This window comes from Amblyomma maculatum, chromosome 7 (assembly GCF_055883805.1).
Source record: "Amblyomma maculatum isolate TAMU_Amacu chromosome 7, ASM5588380v1, whole genome shotgun sequence".
NCBI classification, from domain to species: Eukaryota; Metazoa; Arthropoda; class Arachnida; order Ixodida; family Ixodidae; genus Amblyomma; species Amblyomma maculatum.
The window spans coordinates 69,660,579-69,680,670 of NC_139350.1; positions in this window are offsets into that span (position 1 = coordinate 69,660,579).

Here is a 20,092-nt window from a genome sequence, read left to right on the forward strand (position 1 = left end):
TGACGCACTTAGTGAGCATATCATTTAGAGTTCTGTGAAACATTCAGTTAGGGCGTTCGTCCGGGGGGGGTAAGCAGTGTAAGTCCGATGAATTACGTTGCACTCTCGGAGCAGATCTGTGACGATGTCAGACAAAACACGCGGCCATGGTCGCTGAGCAGCTCACGAGGGGCGCCGCGAGCTGCTCCACCTCCGCAAGGATTCCACGTCCTGGGTTGTCGCAGCAGGGAGTGCGGTGGTTTCAGCGTACTGCGTCAGGTCATCAATAGCAACAACAATCCACCGTTTGCAAATGCAGTGCACTGGAGCGGCCCGTATAAATCAATGCCAAAGCTGTCGCAAGGACACGAAGGACAAAGTAGCGGCTACAACTCGGCAGAAGTACGGTGAGTGTGTGTCCTGTGGTGTTGGCAATCGAGGCACGAGCGCACAAACTTCAAAGCAAAGCTATACATGCCACGTGTGAAGTATCGGAGTCGGAGGCGCATATACGTCCTGAAAATACCCGCTTGACTGAATTGCTTGTCAGCGTGGAAACAGGAGCAGACGTAGGACTATAGCTGTCGGGGGATGACGATAAGCCATTTTCGTCTGTCAGAATGGCAATTACGGCTGTAGAGCAGGAATGCTTGCTTCGGTATGCTTGACAACTCAGGGCTCGCGATGATGCAATCACCAAAGGTCGGAGAAAAAGTTGGAAAGAGCGCTAATTGAATTATTCTTGCGCTGCTAAGAAAGCGTCTTTGACGGCGGGAGAGAGCGCAGAAATTAGATTTCGCAAAGGCTGGTGATTTCGGCAGGTAGCAGGGAGCAAGACAATGCATAGACATTCTGATGCTTGCGGCCCGACCAGTAGACGACGTAGATGTCATATTCATGCAGACGCAGCGCCCATCGGACCGGGCTGCCGAAAGGATCTTTTAATGAAGAAAACCAGCAAAGAGGATAATGGGCCGTAACGACCTCGAAAGGACGGCCGTGCACATAAGGGCGAAACTTGCCTAACACTAACACAATAGCGCGGCATTCTTTCTGTTATAGAGTAGTTGTACTCAGCATTGATAAGTGTGCGGATTGCATGCGCAGCTGCTGCATATTCATCGAACCTACATTTGAGCTGGGCAAACATCGTCCCGAGACCAACACCACTGCTGGCGTCCTTGCGGACGTAAGTCGCAGACGTCGGGTCGAAATGGCGCAGAATCGTCTTCTGTACACCTTCAATATATTTGTAACAACATCTAAGAAATCTAATGCGAAAAACTTCCTAATTTGTTTTCAACAGCAGGCGGGGAAACTATAGCCGAGTGGTTTAAAAATCATGGAAGCGAGACTTCGTTTACAAACTCCTTGAACTACGACTTTTTTAAGTAGGAAATGAAACCTTCTTTAGGGCTAGCTGGTGCATGGACTTTAAGAAAAGTTGCTCGCTAAAAAAAAAGAACACAAGAATACGACAAATGAAGGACAGAAGCGCCTCCGTTGTTAGTCTCTCCGGTTCCTGTGTTCGTTTATTTAGCGCACATAATTTCTTAAAGATCTTGGATAACTTGTGCATTCTCCGGCCCTCGTCATAACCTCTCATTGTAAGGTATCCGCACTCCGCGTTCTCTCTAAAGGAAGCTACATTGTGGTTACACATTTATCCTCTCTTGCTATAACGCTCTAGCCACTAAGTTGCTAGACCTCTCTCACGTTTTTAGAGCTTTAGTCCTACTTCTCGCATGTCAAACCCCAAGGTCAATGGAGGGCGGAATACTGACCTTGAACACTCACGGTGTGCAGCAAATATCTTCACCTTCAGCGTTGTGCCTAAGTAGAGTGCACTACTCTATCACTGTAGCCGATCACGCCACGTGTAAAACTGCAACACTCTCGTGCTGTGCAGCAAACTTCGTCCTGAATATCAAGTTCTATCTGCAACGCTCCTTCATTTACCGTGTAGGTAGATACTTCATACACATGTGCCACCTCGCTAAGACTGTGACCGCAGCCGCAAGACAGGCTTCCGGGACCATCGAACAACGAGAACACAACGGGACCGTTGCCAAGAAGCTTACCAAGCGTGGAAGCGAGCCAAGATAGAAACAGCCGCAGCAACTACGGCTGCGGGCTATAATTAACTCTCGTGAAATTTGGTTAAAGGATAGTTGAACTTGTACAATTTTTTCATCTTCACCCGCCACTGTCTGGAGAGAACATTTAAGTCTATCTAACTTTATAGGTGTCAGATGCCGCCGGAGATGCTTCCCTTTGATACGACCTGCCACGGCTGGCAGGTGACTGATTGCGGCGAAAACTACAAAACCGAGTACAATGCTGACGACGCGGGAGAGAGAAATGGGTGTCTATAAGCTGCGCTCGAAAATAACGGGAATCACCCGACGCAGAACTAGATAACCCGCAAAGGGCACTGAAAGTGGATTGCCACTAGAGTTTGTGATTATAATTACTCGTGGAATGGGCTTGCTTTATGTAGCCTAGAAAAAAATCACTAAATTAGAGGGACACTTAATCTCCGCCTTTAAATGGGCCGTGAAACCCTAACTGCGGAGTCATGTTCCATGGTTGCTTCTTTTCCTTTGTGCACCAGTGGTGCGAGAGACGGTAATGTTCAGCGGAAGTTCCTTGCGCCGGAGACGGTATGAAGTGAACACTTGAAGACAGGAGTTGACGAGAATAACTGAATATTTATGTACACACAATGTACAACATTTACAACAGAGATTCAAGGAGAATAACTGAAAATTAATGTACACAGTATTTACAACATTTACAACAGAGATGTAAGGTGGAACTGGCTAAATGGGAAACATTCCCACCTAGACATAGCCGACGATGCAGAGTATCTAAACCTAGCCCAGAACGCCGGACTGGGCCCTCGGGCTCGGTTTTACCCCCTGAGGTACAGCCCTAATTTCCACAACGTCCACTCACCACGAACATCAACCTGATTGGCTGGTTCCGATGTCCGGCTCTGCCTTCAACTTTAAGGGTACTAAACCCTCTCATTGCAAAAAAAAGGAAAAGCAAAACTCCTAGGATCACGTCCTTCCTACATTCCGCGGTACACGTGGCCGTTCACCTGGCCGTTGCAACGTTCAAGACAATGAGTACCGTTGCTAAAAAAAAGAAAATAGTGGTCCGTGGATCTGTCACAACTCGGCTGTCCTGACGAGTGAACCGCTTTTGTTAATGCTCGCTACCACATTCTATTGGGCGCTCGCGTGAACGAGCGTCTCACCTGCATCCGCGAGGTTGAGACAGCGCGCTCAACCCGGTGTACAAAAAAAGGGGGGGAGGGGAGAAAAGAGCGATCAGCGATCCTGCCACGGCTCGCCGGTCCTCACGAGTGCAGTGCTATTGTTAGGCGCTCGTCACATCATTCCATTGGGTGCCCGCGAGAATGTGTGTCGCCAGCGACTGCGGGGTTAAGACGGTGCGTGCAAGCTGGTGTTCACCATGTCACTGACTGTCACTCAGTTCGTAGCGCTCGTCATCCTAAATGACTTTGCGTGCTTCACCAGGTGCCTCGCGGCGCGCTCCTATCTGCACACCACTTGCTGCTACTCCTGCTACGAGAATAAAGAGGAGCTGGGCTGGTAGCCACATACTTTCCCCAACTTCCCGCACTAATCTGTTGTGCCCGTCGGTCTCTTACATGCTGCAATGCTCAAATCTAAGAAATCCATACTATGTGATGGTCTTTGAGAATATTCGAATCAAATTTAAAAGCTCTGTATGGAGCATATAATTTACAAATAATTTTCCAATAGTGATACTGGAGACTGCTTGCATACTATTAGGGCCACGCATCCCCGCGCAGTCCCTTCCCGTTGATGTCAACTGGGCAATTTGCGTGCGCCCACTCACTGGGCGGTGCAAAATGACTCAGGCGGGAAGGGGCGTGACGGGGCTTTGTCAAAATTTATTTTGTTCATTTTATTTCTTTTGTACCCACTTGCGCTCATGTTGGGGAGAACAGAAGAACACCATTTTTGTTAGCAGATATGTTCTTTATTACGGAAGCTAGCCTAAATAATCTTGCATTGCGGTTAGGACTGATGAGGTGCCTACCGTTCATACGCGTGTTCTAGTTTTAGCAAATAGTGTTGCATGGTTCCTTTAACAATACGTCGCAACAGCGTTGATTTCTCCCGTCTGACTACTGTCATTGCAGATCCTCGTTAATTCACTTTGCCACTCAACTAATAAGTAGACTTTTACATCTGCCTCTATAAACCCTGACTGCTCATTGGAGGGTCAAATTTTAAAGTTAAAGCTCAGCTACTTTGGTCATCTGATGAGAAGAGAGGAGTCGCTGGAGAAAGATTTGATGTTGGGAAAGGTTGAGGGTCGCCGGAGAAGGGGTAGGCAGCGAACGCGTTGGTTAGATGGCATCCTCGAGGCACTGCAGATGAAGTTATGTGATGTTAGGAAGATAGTGAGAGACCGGAAAGCGTGGCGTGACATGGTCCATAGGGTCACTAAGAGTCGGACACGACTGAACGACTAAACTGAACTGAACTATAATCCCACAAACTCTCTATTATACAGACGTTAGATGACCCATTAAGTTTAACATCACTCGACGCATCCCTTTTGAACAATTAAGCCGTATATACGGGCCTGTGTGTTCTAGGGGTACTGGGTTGAACCTGGGATGAAAGGGTTCTGAAAAACTACATTCCGATCTCACCCTCTTATCTCAAAATTTAAGCCCTAGTTTTCAGTACCTGCCAGTTCAGCCATGCTATCTCGAGATGTCACTGCAGTTGACGACAACTGAATGCACTGCCATCACCAGCCGAGTGCCCTCTACCACTGACAAATCCACGATTTTCGTCTCGCAATGCCTGCGCAAACAATAAAGGCTGTATTAGCTGGTCGAACTGACCTGACGTGTACTGTGGTCTCGGAACTAAGTGCACGGAATTTCCCACCGTTGCTAGATATACTAAAGCTTCCAGGGAAGAACCCGCATAACAGTATGCTTGAATCAGTAAGGCTATTGTATAAAACTATAGATATATTGCTGTCTGAAACCGAATGTTCTATCTATTGTCATTCGCTCTTTTCTGAACACAGGAAACTTGTTTGCTATTTCTATATTACAGAATATGCTGGAAGACAGTCTGAGTGACCCGACCGTTTAGTGAACAGCGCGTACGCAACGCATTGACTGGCACGTCATATAAAACGCGTTGCACCCCGATCGTTCAAAATCATTAGCATTAAGGGCCGCGCACAGGAGAATGAAAGAAAACTTTCGCTGGAAAATGTTATGGAGAAAGCCTTTAATGGCTCATGACTCACCGGCGTCTCTGTCTGTGCATACGTCCGTGAGATTCAGCTTAATTTTACTTGTCAATCACTCTGATCTGGTCATCAGAAAAATAAAATTCTGTCACTACCGGCCGTCGAACCTCCAGCCCTCGGATGGATAATCGCGACCGCTTTAATCTAAAGCCTAGCGTTTTAATCAACTGCTCCACGCACGGGATCCCGAAACGCACATCATAATTCTCCTTGTCTACCGTGAGGATGATAGCCGCATTCCGCGAGTGACAGTCACCACGCCTTTCCTTTCCTGTAAACCAATTATAGAAAGCCTGTGAACTTGGATGTGTTCCAAGGAACGCTAGCTGTGCTCGACACGGGCCATGCGATGTACTGTGTTCAGCAGCTGCGCTCAGGCTTTCGAATTTCTGCACTACAGGTACTGCATTGCTCTCGGAATTTCTTAGACTGCAGTTGGCTCGTTACGAATCTTCACACACTTTCTAACCCTTCCCGGGAAAGTGCGATGCAGTGACCACAGGATGGTGAGGTCCCGAATTAGCCTAGATCTGAAGAAGGAACGCAGCAGATTAGTAAGAAAGAAACCCATCAACAAATTAGCGGTGAGGGAGAGGGCAAAAGAGTTCAGGATCTCGCTACAGAATAGGTATTCAGCTCTAACTGAGGATGGCGACATTACCCTAGAGGCAAGGAACAATAATTTCAGAGATATCATTACTGAGTGCGCGGTAGAAGTAGGCGGTAGGATAGTTAGAGAAGATACCGGTAAGCTGTCTAAGGAGACGAAAGATTTGATTAAGAAACTACAGAGTATGAAAGCTTCCATTCCAACTGACCAGATCGAATTGGCCGAGATATCAAAGGTAATCAATAAGCGCAAGGTGGCCGATATAAGGAAGTATAACATGGAGAAAATTGAGCATGCTGTAAAGAACGGGGGAAGCCTTAAAGCGGTAAAGAAGAAATTGGGCATAGGCAAAAACCAGATGTATGCGATAAGGGACAAGGCGGGCAACGTCATCACTAATATGGACAAGATAGTCAAAGTAGCCGAGGAGTTCTATACAGATCTCTACAGTAGCCAAAGTAGTCAGGACCGTAATGAGATTAGCGGTAGGGAAAAACAGTCAGACGTTCCATCAGTGACGAAGGACGAGGTCAAGAAAGCACTAGAAACTATGAAAAGGGGGAAATCAGCTGGAGAGGATCAGATAACTACAGATTTGCTGAAGGACGGGGGGGGATATCGTGCTAGAAAAACTGGCCACCCTGTATACGCAGTGCCTGGAGTCATCGACGGTACCTTAACCATGGAAGAATGCAAACATTATCCTCATTCACAAGAAAGGGGACTCTAAGGACCTTAAAAATTACAGACCAATCAGCTTACTGTCTGTTACGTATAAAGTATTTACTAAGGTAATCGCTAATAGAATCAGGACAACCTTAGACTGCAATCAAGCAAAGGATCAAGCAGGGTTTCGGAAACGGTACTCTACTATCGATCATATCCATACCATCAATCAGGTGATAGAAAAATGCTCGGAATATAACCAGCCCTTATACATAGCATTCATTGATTACGAAAAAGCATTTGACTCAGTTGAAACCTCGGCGGTGATGCAGGCATTGCGAAATCAGGGGGTAGACGAGCCGTACGTGAAAGTGCTGGAAGATATATATAGTGGCTGCACAGCGACCATAGTTCTGCATAAAGAAAGTAACAAAATTCCCATAAAGAAAGGTGTTAGGCAAGGAGACACAATCTCCCCAGTACTATTCACAGCTTGTTTAGAGGAAGTATTCAAGACTTGGATTGGGAGCAGTTAGGGATAAGGGTAGATGGAGAATACCTCAGTAATCTGAGATTTGCTGATGACATTGCCTTGCTAAGCAACTCGGGGGATGAACTGCAAATAATGATTGATGACCTAGACGGAATAAGTAGAAAGGTAGGCTTGAAAATCAATAAGCAGAAGACTAAGGTAATGTTCAACAGCCTCGGGAAGGAACAGCAGTTTACATTAGGTAGCGAAATACTGGAAGTAGTAGGCGAATATGTCTACTTAGGACAGGTAGTAACCGCAGATCCCGACCATGAAAAGGAAATAACAAGAAGAATAAGATTGGGATGGAGCGCATTTGGCAAGCACTCGCAGATTATGACTAGCAGCTTACCGGTATCGCTCAAGAGGAAAGTATACAAAAGTTGCATCTTGCCTGTACTCACCTATGGGGCTGAAACGTGGAGGCTAAGAGAGTTCTACTTAAGTTGAGGACAACCCAGAGGGCTATGGAACGAAGAATGGTAGGGGTAACATTAAGAGATAGAAAGCGTGCAGAGTGGGTCAGAGAAATAACTCAAGTTACCGACATTCTAGTGGAAATTAAGAAGAAGAAATGGACATGGGCAGCACATGTAGTGCGAAGAGAGGATAACCGATGGTCGCTGAGGGTAACAAACTGGATTCCAAGGGAAGGAAAGCGTAGCAGGGGGCGGCAGAAAGTTAGGTGGGCGCATGAGATTAAGAAGTTCGCAGGGGTCAAGTGGATGCAGCTAGCACAGAACCGGGTTAAGTGTAGAAATATGGGAGAGGCCTTCTACCTGCAGTGGGTATAATCAGGCTGATGATGATGATGATGATGAACCCTTCCCGCCCATTTGTGCGCTCAATGACGGACTTCCCCGCTCTTTCATGTTCGAACATTTCAAATTTTCCGCCGCCGGAAGTTAGGCCTACGTTACCAGAAGTCGAGTACCACGTAACCTCCTTTGGGCGTAGAAATTACCCCACCTGGCTATTTCGACTTCTGATGGAAATAATTGACTGTCTCTGTTGAAATAACCCACATCAATCATTTTATCACTTGCACACGTTTGCTTGGCGCTCTATGCGATGGTACCTATCCGTTTTCCGACATATCTACTAGTTATTTTACACCGCCAACAAGGTCATGCGCACGCGAGACCCGTCTACATAGCCATATAATGCTTATGCTTATGCTTAAGTAGTTCATGCGTAGAGAACTAGATGGCACCACTGGAGGTCGCAATTAATAGCGCGGTCACACAGTACGTATAATGCCATTGCTAAATGGCATTCCAAACCTAGACGGGCACGAAAACTGGCATTCCAATAGATGGCGATGTCCATCGGCGAAATGCTATAATAAAAAAAAAACATTGCGATTCATGTTTTTACATACACATATTGTTCCCTTTGTTAGTAATACAGCCTTAAAATGTCATTGCTAAATTGCGTTCCCAGCCTAGACGGACGCGAAAACTGACATTCCAATTGATGACGATGTCCATCGGCGAAATGCTATAATAAAAAAACAACATTGCGATTCATGTTTTTACATACACATATTGTTCTCTTTGTTAGTACTACAGCCTTAAAAAGTTTGTAGGCCCCTGAAAACAATTCTGCCTTACGATACTGAGGACAGCACATCCATTCACATATCCAAAACAAGGCAGGTTCAAAGCCGTTCAGGATTTCTCTCTTACATGCCCTACATGCCTCTTATTGTCGGCAGTGTGGAATGTTTTGAAATCGCTAGTGAGTAACAGTATAAAAGGACACTGCTTGTTTTACGAGAGCTGAAAAAAAAGAGCCGACACCTGCTGAGGGGTCTGAAAATTGCTATTGAAGAATGTGACGCGAGGGCAAAAGATTTGGAGCTGCGTCTCTTGGCCAATGCTCTCACGTCAGCCGCTGTTTGGGCTTCCACTGCGCCGGGGATAATCCGTGAGCGATGGGTCTTCCCAAGAAACGAAAACTGGTTCGAGGACACTTTGCCTAACCTAGGTGAATGCCATTTTAAGCAGACGTTCCGTGCTTGTCCTGCCAAATTCAGGCACTTAGTGGAGATTCTTCAGTGCGTCTTGGAGTGTCAAGTCACCAACATTCGCAAGCCAATTTCTGTGGAGAAGCGCGTGGCCTTTGGTCTATACCGCTTGTGTTCGAGCGCCAAGGACTGAACGATCACCCATCTTTTTGGGATCGGTCGTTCTACAGTCAATATTGTGCACAGAGGGTTTTGCCAAGCCGTTGTGGAAGTTCTTTAAGCCACCTGGCTGCACATGCCACGATAATAGGAGATGGCCGAGCACACGCGGGAGTGCTACGCCATCACTGGTTTCCCGCAGGCCATCGGCGCACTAGACGGCTGACATTTTGCGATATGCCCTCCGAAGATGAAGCCGACTACCATAATAACAAATTGTGATACGTTTTCTTTTATGCTGCCTTTCAATTTGTAAATAGCAGTGCATGGCAAAGGTAAACGCGACGCTCAAAAATTGTTTGAACAAAAAAAAAATCTGTGCTTTAAACTATATGAAATAGCTATCCTTTATTAGACTTATCAATAGTAGCTAGCAAGCGGCATGGAATTGCCATTCATTTAAAAAAATAGCGATTTGGGTTATTGAGTTATATGCGGCTTGTCCGCACGGTGCTGTACTGATATGTGTAATTGCAGTTGGGGACATTGTTTGCTGTGCATATGCCAAATGGAACACGGCCCTTTTTTTTCTTGAACAGGAAATAACATAAAAAAGGTAGCATCTGTGTCTCATATTTCTTTCTTCACCCTATTGCAGCACGCATTTGCAGATAACTTGTGTGGCCAGTTGTGAATATCGGCTACTTGAATTTTAAATTATACTAATAAAAAACCGGATTACCCTAAAATGTTGTGAACTTGGTATTAGGTCGCAAAATTCTTGGTCTAAAAATCCCTTTATGAAAATAGATACTAGTGTACATAAATCTCTTAGTATATTTAAGATCCTCACACTTCATGCACACATGTATAGTGTCATACGGCTGGCAATCGTGGACCATCGGTACCGTTACATGTACCTGAACGTGAGTAGCCCGGGCAGGTGCCAAGACGCCCATATCTTATACGGCCGATCGCAATTGGAGAAATACGTGGAGAGTGACCACTTCAACTCTTCTGTATCAGTGATCGAAGGAAGGCCTGTAGCACGAATCATACTCTGTGACCAGGAGTTTCCGCTGACACCACATCTACTGAAGCCATAACCGAATGCTCCAAGTAGTTGTAAGCTAGCACTCTTCACTTATAACCTGTCGAAGTCAAGGTGAATTGTGGAGAACGCGTTCGGTAGAGTGAAGGCACTCTTCAGATTTATCATGAAGAGAATAGAATGCAAACTACCCAATGCAAAGCAGGTCATCAAGGCGTCCTGTGTTTTGCATAACATATGTGAAACGCTTAAAGATAATGTTGAAGACCAGTGGGTGCAGGAAGTGCACATATACCATGCACTGTATAGGCAGCCCTCACAAAACACTGATGCTTCAACAAGTGAAGCCAGATCAGATCAGATATTCTTTATTTCTCTTTCAAAAAATGAAAGAAGGAACTGCGACAAAAGGCGGTTAGGCCTGACAGGGGTCACAGTTCCCCATACAGTTCACAGCGGCGCGCAACACGGAAAACAAACGATAACAGAACATTACAGCAAACGTGGTAATTAATTATACTGGAGTAAAACCTAAAAAAAAGGAACAGTGTACACTGTACACTCAAAAAGAAACAACAGCATATGGCACACAAAACACGGAAAGGAAAAAAAATTGTACAGTAACATAACATGATGAAAATTTGCATTTGTCAAATACAAAACCAGACTAAACAATTATTCCACTTCGGAGAGTATCAACTGCTTTTTTATGTCTCTTTTAAATCTGCGTTTAGAGAGATGGAACATTGAACATAGGGATGGGTTTTTGAGAATAGTTGGAATCTGGTAATTAAGCTTCTGTTTACCGTAATTTGTCCTTGTTTTTGGGACGAGGTTTCTGTGTTGTCTGAGAGGGTATTTAGTAGGAAATCGATTAGGAGAGACGGAGGAAAGCCTATTGCTATGGATATGTTGTAACAAGCGGTATGTGTAGACTCGGTTAGCTTGAAGTAGATTATGTTTTTGGTATAGAGGTGATGTTGGTAAGTGTCCCAGTCTTCCATGATAACCCTCAATAGCCCGGAGTGCCTTTTTTTGCAGAATCAAAAGCTTGTGATAATTGCTATTTGTTGTGGTGCCCCACACCAGTGCACAATAAGATAACTTAGAAAAAAATAGAGCATAATACATAGATACTTTTAATGAAACAGGTAAAAGGTCACTGGTCCTGTAGAGACAGCCAACAGTTCTGCTAAGATCTGTGGCAAGTTTAGAAATATGTGTATTCCAGGATAGGTGTTCATTGAACCAGACACCGAGAAACTTCTGAGTGGTTACCTGCTGTATTTGTTTGTTAGCATACCTTATATCAAGTGAGTAATAGATTGGGGCGTTGATAGGTCTGAAAATAATATAACTAGTCTTGGACAAGTTTAAGCTAAATTGATTTGCCTGCATCCAAGCGTGCAATTTTACCATGTAGTCATTTACAGTAGTTTCTAAATCTGGCAGAGTTCGGGCTGTGAAAAATATATTCGTATCATCAGCATACATGACCAAATCAGGTGAATCAGGTATGTTACAAACATCATTTATGCAAACTAAAAATAAAAGTGGGCCTAAAATAGATCCCTGCGGCACACCTTGAGTAACACACAAGAAATCTGAAACAAAATTATTGCATTTGACATATTGAGGTCTGTTGCGCAAGTAACTTCTAAGCAGGCTCAAGGAAGTACCTCGTATTCCATATCTAGTTAGTTTGCCTAAAAGAATTTCATGCTGCACGCAATCAAAAGCCTTTCGGAGGTCCAAGAACAAACCAAGTGTATATGCTCGGGACTCAATGTTGTCAATAACTTTCTCTTTAACAGCAAGTAAGGCTTGTTCGGTCGATCTATTCTTTAAGAAACCATACTGGGACGGGTTAATTATATTATGAGCACTGAAGAACTTTTCCATTCTGCTGTGAATGGCTCCTTCGAATACCTTAGAAAATACAGATAATACGGAAATTGGTCGATAATTCGTAACATCATTTCTATTTCCTCCCTTATATACTGGGCACATCCGGGCTATTTTTAGTTCATCTGGAAACATACCGCTGGTGAAAGTTAGATTTATAATATAAGCTAGAACGTCGCAAATTGATACCGATACATACTTTAACGGTATGGCTTTGATGCCGTCATGGCCGGCGGAAACATTGTTTTTTATTTTACCAATATAAAGAGCTACTTCTTGTGGAACCACAGGCAACAGCACAATATAATTAGATAAAGGTTCAATGAGGTCACGCATGGAGGGGTTTGATAAAGATTGATCAAAAGTGGGTTTACCAGCTTCAATGAAAAAGTGGTTTATGGTGTTTACTATATCAGTTCCACTGGTCTTGGAATCAGATATAAGAATTTCTGCGTTATCTCTGCACTTCTGCTTGTTTAGTAATTCGTTTATCTTATGCCAAACTTTCTTGCGGTCGTTATATATTCTCGAGAAGCGTTCTATGTAGTAAGCCGTTTTTGCTGCCTTGAGGTCTTTGTTTAATTTATTTCGGAATTTCTTGAACTCAGTAAAAAGGTTTGCATCACGAGTGCATACAAAGTTATGGTACATTTTATTTTTAACCTGTATTCGTTTATATAACTGCTTATTAACCCATGGCTTTCTGGACTTTCGAAAGCTTTGCTTAACTTGAATTAAAGGAAATGCAGCATTATAACATTCAGTGAACTTTGCAAGAAATGTAGTATATGACAAGTTGACATCAGATATGTAATATATATTGTCCCAACTAGTGTTTTCGATTAGTGTTCGAAATTTAAAAAGGTTTGTCTCACTAATATCCCTAGTTACCTTCTCGGCGCTTTTGGATACAATTTTATTGTGGTTCATAGGAAGAAAACAAAAAATCGGGATGTGGTCGCTAATTTCAGAAGATAACAGGCCAGCCTCCGTTTGAGGATACATCGTATTTGTGACACAAACATCCAAAAGAGAAGCTGTATCAACGGTAACTCTAGTTGGTATAGATATAGCATTTATACAACCATAAGATGCTATAATGTTATTGAATTCATGTGTGTTACAATCATCATGCATTAGATTAATATTAACATCACCCATTATTACAAAAGGCAACCGGAAATTGGCGAGATAGAGCAGTAAACTTTCAAGAAACTTTAAAAAATGCAGTTTTTTCCCCAGCAGGAGGTCTGTATATCACAACCACAATGATATCGGACAGTGACACAGCTAAACACTCGACATTGGGATCTATCATCGAAATGTCTTCTAGTACAGACTGTGGATAACAGTTTTTCACATACAAGGCAATACCACCACCTCTCATATTTGGGCGAATGAGCCCATGATGCCGGTAGTTCATGAATGGCAAATGATCATCTTGAGATTTTAACCAAGTTTCGGTAAAGAAAAGCACATCAAACTGCACATTTAATGACCCAAAGAACTCATCAAGACTGTCACGTTTGTTCTTCATACTACGGACGTTAATATGTATGCCAGAGAATCTTCCCATGGAAGTGGCAAACTTGTTGTTAAAGCATCGTGTATCACAATGAATGCAATGGAATGGGCTGTCCATGTTAATGAGATATCAGTCCAGCTATCAGATAAGTCAACACCTAATTAGCCATTTTAGCCAGATCAGATCCTGCAGAGATTTTGATTGTGTCAGATGATTCATCCCTGCGTGCGAAAATCTTGCAGCCATTCGTCCACACAAATTTCCAGCCGATATCCTTTTTTCGAGCAATGGTCGCTCCTAGCAGTTTTTTGTTGGCATAGGTCAAGTGTTCATTGACGTAGATACGGCCGCTGTCTGTTTCTGTGAAGCCAAGCTCCTTATTAGACAGCCCATGCTTTCTGGCCTTGGAAAGAAATGCCTGGCGCTTATCCCGGCTCACAAAGCGGACTATGATGTTGGTTTCATCTTTGCGGCTAGTGGGGATTCTATGACACGTGTCAATGTCAATGGAAGAAACTTCTTCATTAATGAACTCGCCGATTTTCTCTACCACTTCAATTGGTTCAACATCTGACTTTACACCCTTGATTTCTAGGTTGTTTAGGCGACCATACTGCTCAAGTTCTTTAACCCTTAGAGCCAAACGTTTGTTTTCGGCTCTCAAATTCTCATTGCAGCTTACCAGCTCGCTAAGCTCTTTTCTTAGTGCCTTTATTTCAGAGCTGATAACTTTCGTCTCGTCACAAGTGTCGCTGCAGAACTTTAGGCTATCCTTGACAGAACGCAGCTCAGCTCTCATTTCACGTTTGAAATCGTCCAGTGCTTTCGCTATTTCTTTATCTTTCGACATGGCACAAGAGTGACAAAAACCACTACACAAAAATTCAAGTTTGGCAGCAGTGCGCAACGAAACTATGGGCTAAGCAACAAAAAGTTCAGTCGCTCACCTGCAAAAAGCAGAAGGGATAAGAGGCTTGCTTTTCGTTCGCGCACCGCTGCCAAACTGCTGCAGTCCCAGGAATGCTGTCCGTTTTAAAGGCAGCGGAATACAGTTGTCCCACGGCGATTGGACGCAGATTAAGCACCGGAATCGCCGATCTGCTGTGACCAGGCAGACAGGTTTAGCCGTCGCAGTCCAAGGCAGCTCCAGCACGTGTCGTGAAGTATAGGCGTTTAACACTGCAAAAAGCAGAAGGGATAAGAGGCTTGCTTTTCGTTCGCGCACCGCTGCCAAACTACTGCAGTCCCAGGAATGCTGTCCGTTTTAAAGGCAGCGGAATACAGTTGTCCCACGGCGATTGGACGCAGATTAAGCACCGGAATCGCCGATGATCTGCTGTGACCAGGCAGACAGGTTTAGCCGTCGCAGTCCAAGGCAGCTCCAGCACGTGTCGTGAAGTATAGGCGTTTAACACTGCAAAAAGCAGAAGGGATAAGAGGCTTGCTTTTCGTTCGCGCACCGCTGCCAAACTGCCGTTCGCGCACCGCTGCCAGGATATGAGGAATGCACTCAGAATATTTCTGGAAACGGGAACAGCGATCCCAGTTAAACCACATTCTTTGTTTTTCGATTTATTTCAACAGCACCTTAGTCAGGCGTTTTGCTGTTGCTGCTGTGTCCCGGAGAATATCCAGGTCCTCTCACCGAAGTTCAAGTGCTTCTCTATGGCTTGCTCCAACTTCTGAGCATAGCTCTCTGTTTGTGTTTACGAGGTCTGCCAGAATCGATTTTTGTTTCGAATGCCTGCCCGGCCTGAATGCTTGGCGGATGGGTACTAGTACTTGTGGCTGAACCCCGCCCTCTCCACCTTCGGGGTGGAGACGGAGCAGTTCCGAACGTGTCCACCGGAGTTTTTGAGAGAGCGGCATCAGCCACAAAGTCATCTTCATCGCCTGGTGCTGCAGCACTGTGGTGCTGCATTCTAGCAATTATCTAAAAAAGGAAAACATATGCAGCATGCGAATATATTTGCTACAAGACTCTCCGACAAAAGCTTCCCAAGCTCTCTCTTGGTTTGCTGTGAAAGTGGTGAAAACTGCTTTTTACATGCAGCTTTCACAAATATCCTATAGAGCACGAGCATTTTGTGGTGACTGACATTGTTTATGCCCAGTTGGATTTATGTCTACATTACTCACCCGCAAGAGTTCGTGTTGGTAATGAATCAATAAATATGCCATGCTTACAGTGTGTGATGCCATAAAAGATCAATACATCTGCTTCCTGATAAATGACAGAGAACGGAAAATGTTTTCTCACGCTCAGTTCACACTAAGAGCGCTACACTGAGCTATAAGGTGTACTCATCATTTCAACAGTGGCACTATTGCCACCCATGGTTTCTTCGGCAAGGATACAATCATTAGCCTGCAGCGTGCCGAGAAACCTTGTGATGTCGTTATAAAATCGCCAGGTTATTCCAGCCTGTCAAGTTGTCTACCGGGTGAGCATCCTGTGTGGAAGATATGCCATTATTGCAGGAGCTTTACGTTTTGGATATTTACACGTTGCTACTTCTTCCAATATGTTCAAAGAAGCGAAATTTTAGACTATATTTCGGCTTCTCGGTGCTTCTGGGCAAAACAGCAATGAAATGTTTCCAGCGTTTCAAATACCTGGCAGGGGGCATGCAGAAATGTTTGGCATCTGAAACCAATAGCAAAGATATCTTTAAAAAAGTGCCAGAAAATCAAACGGTAGTTAAGGTACCAATTACACACAAATGCATTAGGCGTTTGCAAACACAGCTGTAAGGAATGCAGATTCAATGTGCCGATGTGTACTTATCACATCTGGTGAACGGGAAAGCGCTGCAGGCTGGTTGTTTTCGGCACGGTTTTTAAAACGCGGCACTCCAGCACAAGCTGCACAGCATGCACGAAGATTTGGAACGCGAAAAAAAAAATCATGAGCGTCCATCGTTGTACACTCCGCTTCCATTGTGCGACGCAGCATGTGTACACCTTCGCGTCAGAAAAACAGCGCTTACGCGGTCAATCACCAGAAATTTGTACGGCAAAATGAAAGGAATCACTTACCGGTACCTGTTTTCAAGGTTCTCGGTTTTTCACGTAATCTCATTCACGGTCTTGTCTATGCCTTCTGCTCGTAGGCACTCGGCAATCGCCATATAAGCCTTCATGTTTTGTTTCGCTCGGCGCAGTTCACTCAAATGGGCCTCCTGTATTTTTATCAGAGCGCATCTCATCATCCGTCCATTGTCTTGTGCGTTTGCGATGGTGCACCAAGCACGCTACTTGCACAGCTGTCTTCCATGGTGATTGCTGTAAATGGCAGAGAACAAAAAGCTTATCGCAGAACTGATCGATCGCTTACACACGCTTCGCAGGCTTTGCTGACGGATAAATATAGCGGACAGGTAGTATAGTAGACAATGGCGACTGGGAAGAAGAGTATAGTTGTGCAAATATTTTTTTACTAATGTGATGTGGGATTACTTCAAAGGACAATTCAAGACTTTCTTAAATCAATTAATAGAGAATTGTGCAATGTATTTTATTTTAACTCATCATTTTTGATAAATCCATCAAGCCACTGGCCTCGAGATAACACAAGTCGCGCGTGCATGAGTTTGGCAAACTCATTCACTGGGTGAATATCTTTAGCTTCGAATCCCATTAACTATGCCCGTGTATCAGCGAAAAAAACATCATTACAACAAAATGTCATTCGCTGCGAATGGCATTACATGAGCAGTGTGACAGGGGTATAATTTGGTCCGCTGGACTGGAAAATTTGGTCCGCTAGAAAATTTACCTAAAACTTGCCGCCGGATTATTAAAAATAATCTCCCATTTGTGCATAGCTCATTCTATGAGCTGCAAAATGATAGCTTCAGAAGTTTAACTTTGTCCTTAGCATTCCCTACAGCAATAATTACGCAAAACTTCTTAAAGCGCGCGAAAGTATTCTCGGCTCTTCCAGCCCAGATTCCGCAAAACCTAGATTATGGGAATTAATCCCAAGGAAACAGGGCTTACCAAAACAGCATCCGGAAATACCATTTGCAGCTGCGAGACGGTAAGCGCTTCAGCAGTAAAGCAGTAAAGCCTTGATTGTGTACTGGTTAGGGCACTCAACTCCTGTGCCCAAGGATGCGGGATTGAATCCGGGTTGCGGCGGCAGCTTTTCGATGAAAGCGAAATACAAGACACCCGTGTGTTGTGCGATGTCATTGCACGTTAAAGAACTCCTGGGGGTCTAAATTTCAGGATCCCTCCACTATGCGGCTCTCTCTCAGCCTTAGTCCATTTGGGGCGTGAAACCCCACAAATCAAATCAAGCGAAGCTAATCAAACTCCTCTAAGTAACACTCGATTACTAGGATGCATTTTTTAATAAAATTCTTTCTGCGGATGCATGGAGGCATGCGCAATAATATATAAAAAGGCAAAGTATAAAGCATATTACATTTTGAAAATAAAGGACTTGTTGAAGCGCTCATTATTTTACGTACTGGTTACGAACGCCTTAATATTGGTATGAAGTGGGTGTGATATTTCGAGTACGCTTGTATACTTTGTTTTGTATGAGCAAAACAATTCGAGGCAACCCATCGTACGCGTCACTGGAGTGAGCATACACGGAACAGCCTGCTCTTTCAAGTCCTGCACGCGCTAGAGCTGAAAATGCCGTGGGTTTTGGATTCTTGCAACAACGCAAAGGAACACTCAGTTTGCAGATATCAGCGCTTTCACAAGCTCCCAGGTTTAAACGACCAAAATAAGTGTCGCTCTTGTGCACTGCACTTCGGTTTTCGCTTGGAGTTTGGGATCGAAAAGTGTTTAGGCAGCCTAATTGCCACCGACGGCATTTACGGAATAGCAGTCTTCTCCACGCTAAAAATCGCTTGCTCTTCAAAATTCGGTTGAACAGCTCCTCTCCACTACGCGTGAATGCTATAAAAGAGTAAGCTGACATTAAAAGTTTAGTACATATAAGGTTTTGTGGCAATAGACGCGCAGCCGAAGAAGCCGAAATGATTGCCTGAATTTTGACATAATTCACAACCGGGACTAGGGAGGGGTACATGACAGTAAGGAAAAAGAGCGGGCGCAGCGATGGCGAGAGAGCGATGGTTCGGAGAACGTTATGCGCCTCTTACAGACAATATGTAACGGTTGGGTAATCAATGCCATAATTTGAGGTAGGTTACTAAGGTTTTGGGATGACTTAATAAAATTAGGAAGAACGGCAAAATTGTATTGATACAAAACATGCTAAGCTGTAAATGATTACAGCAAAACTTTGCAGGAACACCAACCACACAACCGTAGTGGTTATACAGCAAAGAATTAGCGCCCCAAAATTTTTTTCTAACTATAGCGTTGTAATTAAATGCCTTCAAGTGCCAGTACGCCCTCAGCCGATTCACCATTTTTAAATTAAGAAATGTATCAAATGCGAAAAGGTGCGCTGGATTTATTTGCGACTATTAAGGGCTCATTTTGTTGCAACAAAAACAAAACAAAGAGATTTTCCTTCCCAAAGCTAATTAAGCATGGAGTATCGAATTCTGCTCGCATTCACAGATTCGGCAGATAACGTTTCACTCCTACCCAGAAACTTGTTAGCCCGCAGTCGCGTGCCTGCGTTCGTGTTCTGATACCCTTACTTTCGCAGCTGCTATTTCTAGAAGAAACGTAGCCACGTTCCAGTGTTCTCGTTCACACCTGGAGTTCTTCCCGAGCATTTAGATAACGCGCGTCCGAGTAATAATCGGATCGAGCGGCTTACCGCCATAAGTCGCAGAGTAGACGTATTATCTGCTAGTAGTGTTGGGAAATAGGGTCGGTGAACTGGGCTGTATCACGAATGAGCGATCATGCACTATGGGTGAGCACCGACCAAAAAAAGTATTGCACACGCGAGTTGTTCAAACTCGATACCTTCAATTTAAGGCCGTGTTCTGAAACTTTTCCCATTTCGTGTTCAAAGCTTAACATCAACAACTGCTGAAGAATTACTGGTCGTCATATTTGCCCCAGAATGATTGTCGCCTCGAAAGCTTTGTTTTCTCTACCACTGCTCTTCACCGCCAGGAAAAATCTTTTTCCCACAAAAAAATTAACCATTCACTCCCGCTGAAGACATGCGTATTTTCCTTTAACTCACTCTTACCAGGCACTACTTATAGCCGCAAATGACGCACTAATATATTGACACATCTAGCAGATCCGCACTAAACGTTTTTCCTCTCCTTAAAATAAAAGAAAGGAAAACATTCCTGAATATTTGGCTCACGCAATGAGGACACAGTTTTTCGTAAGAAGAGGACGGAGAAGTGAGTAAAATAATTCTGCTGAGCAGGCTTTGCATATAGCTGTACTTCATA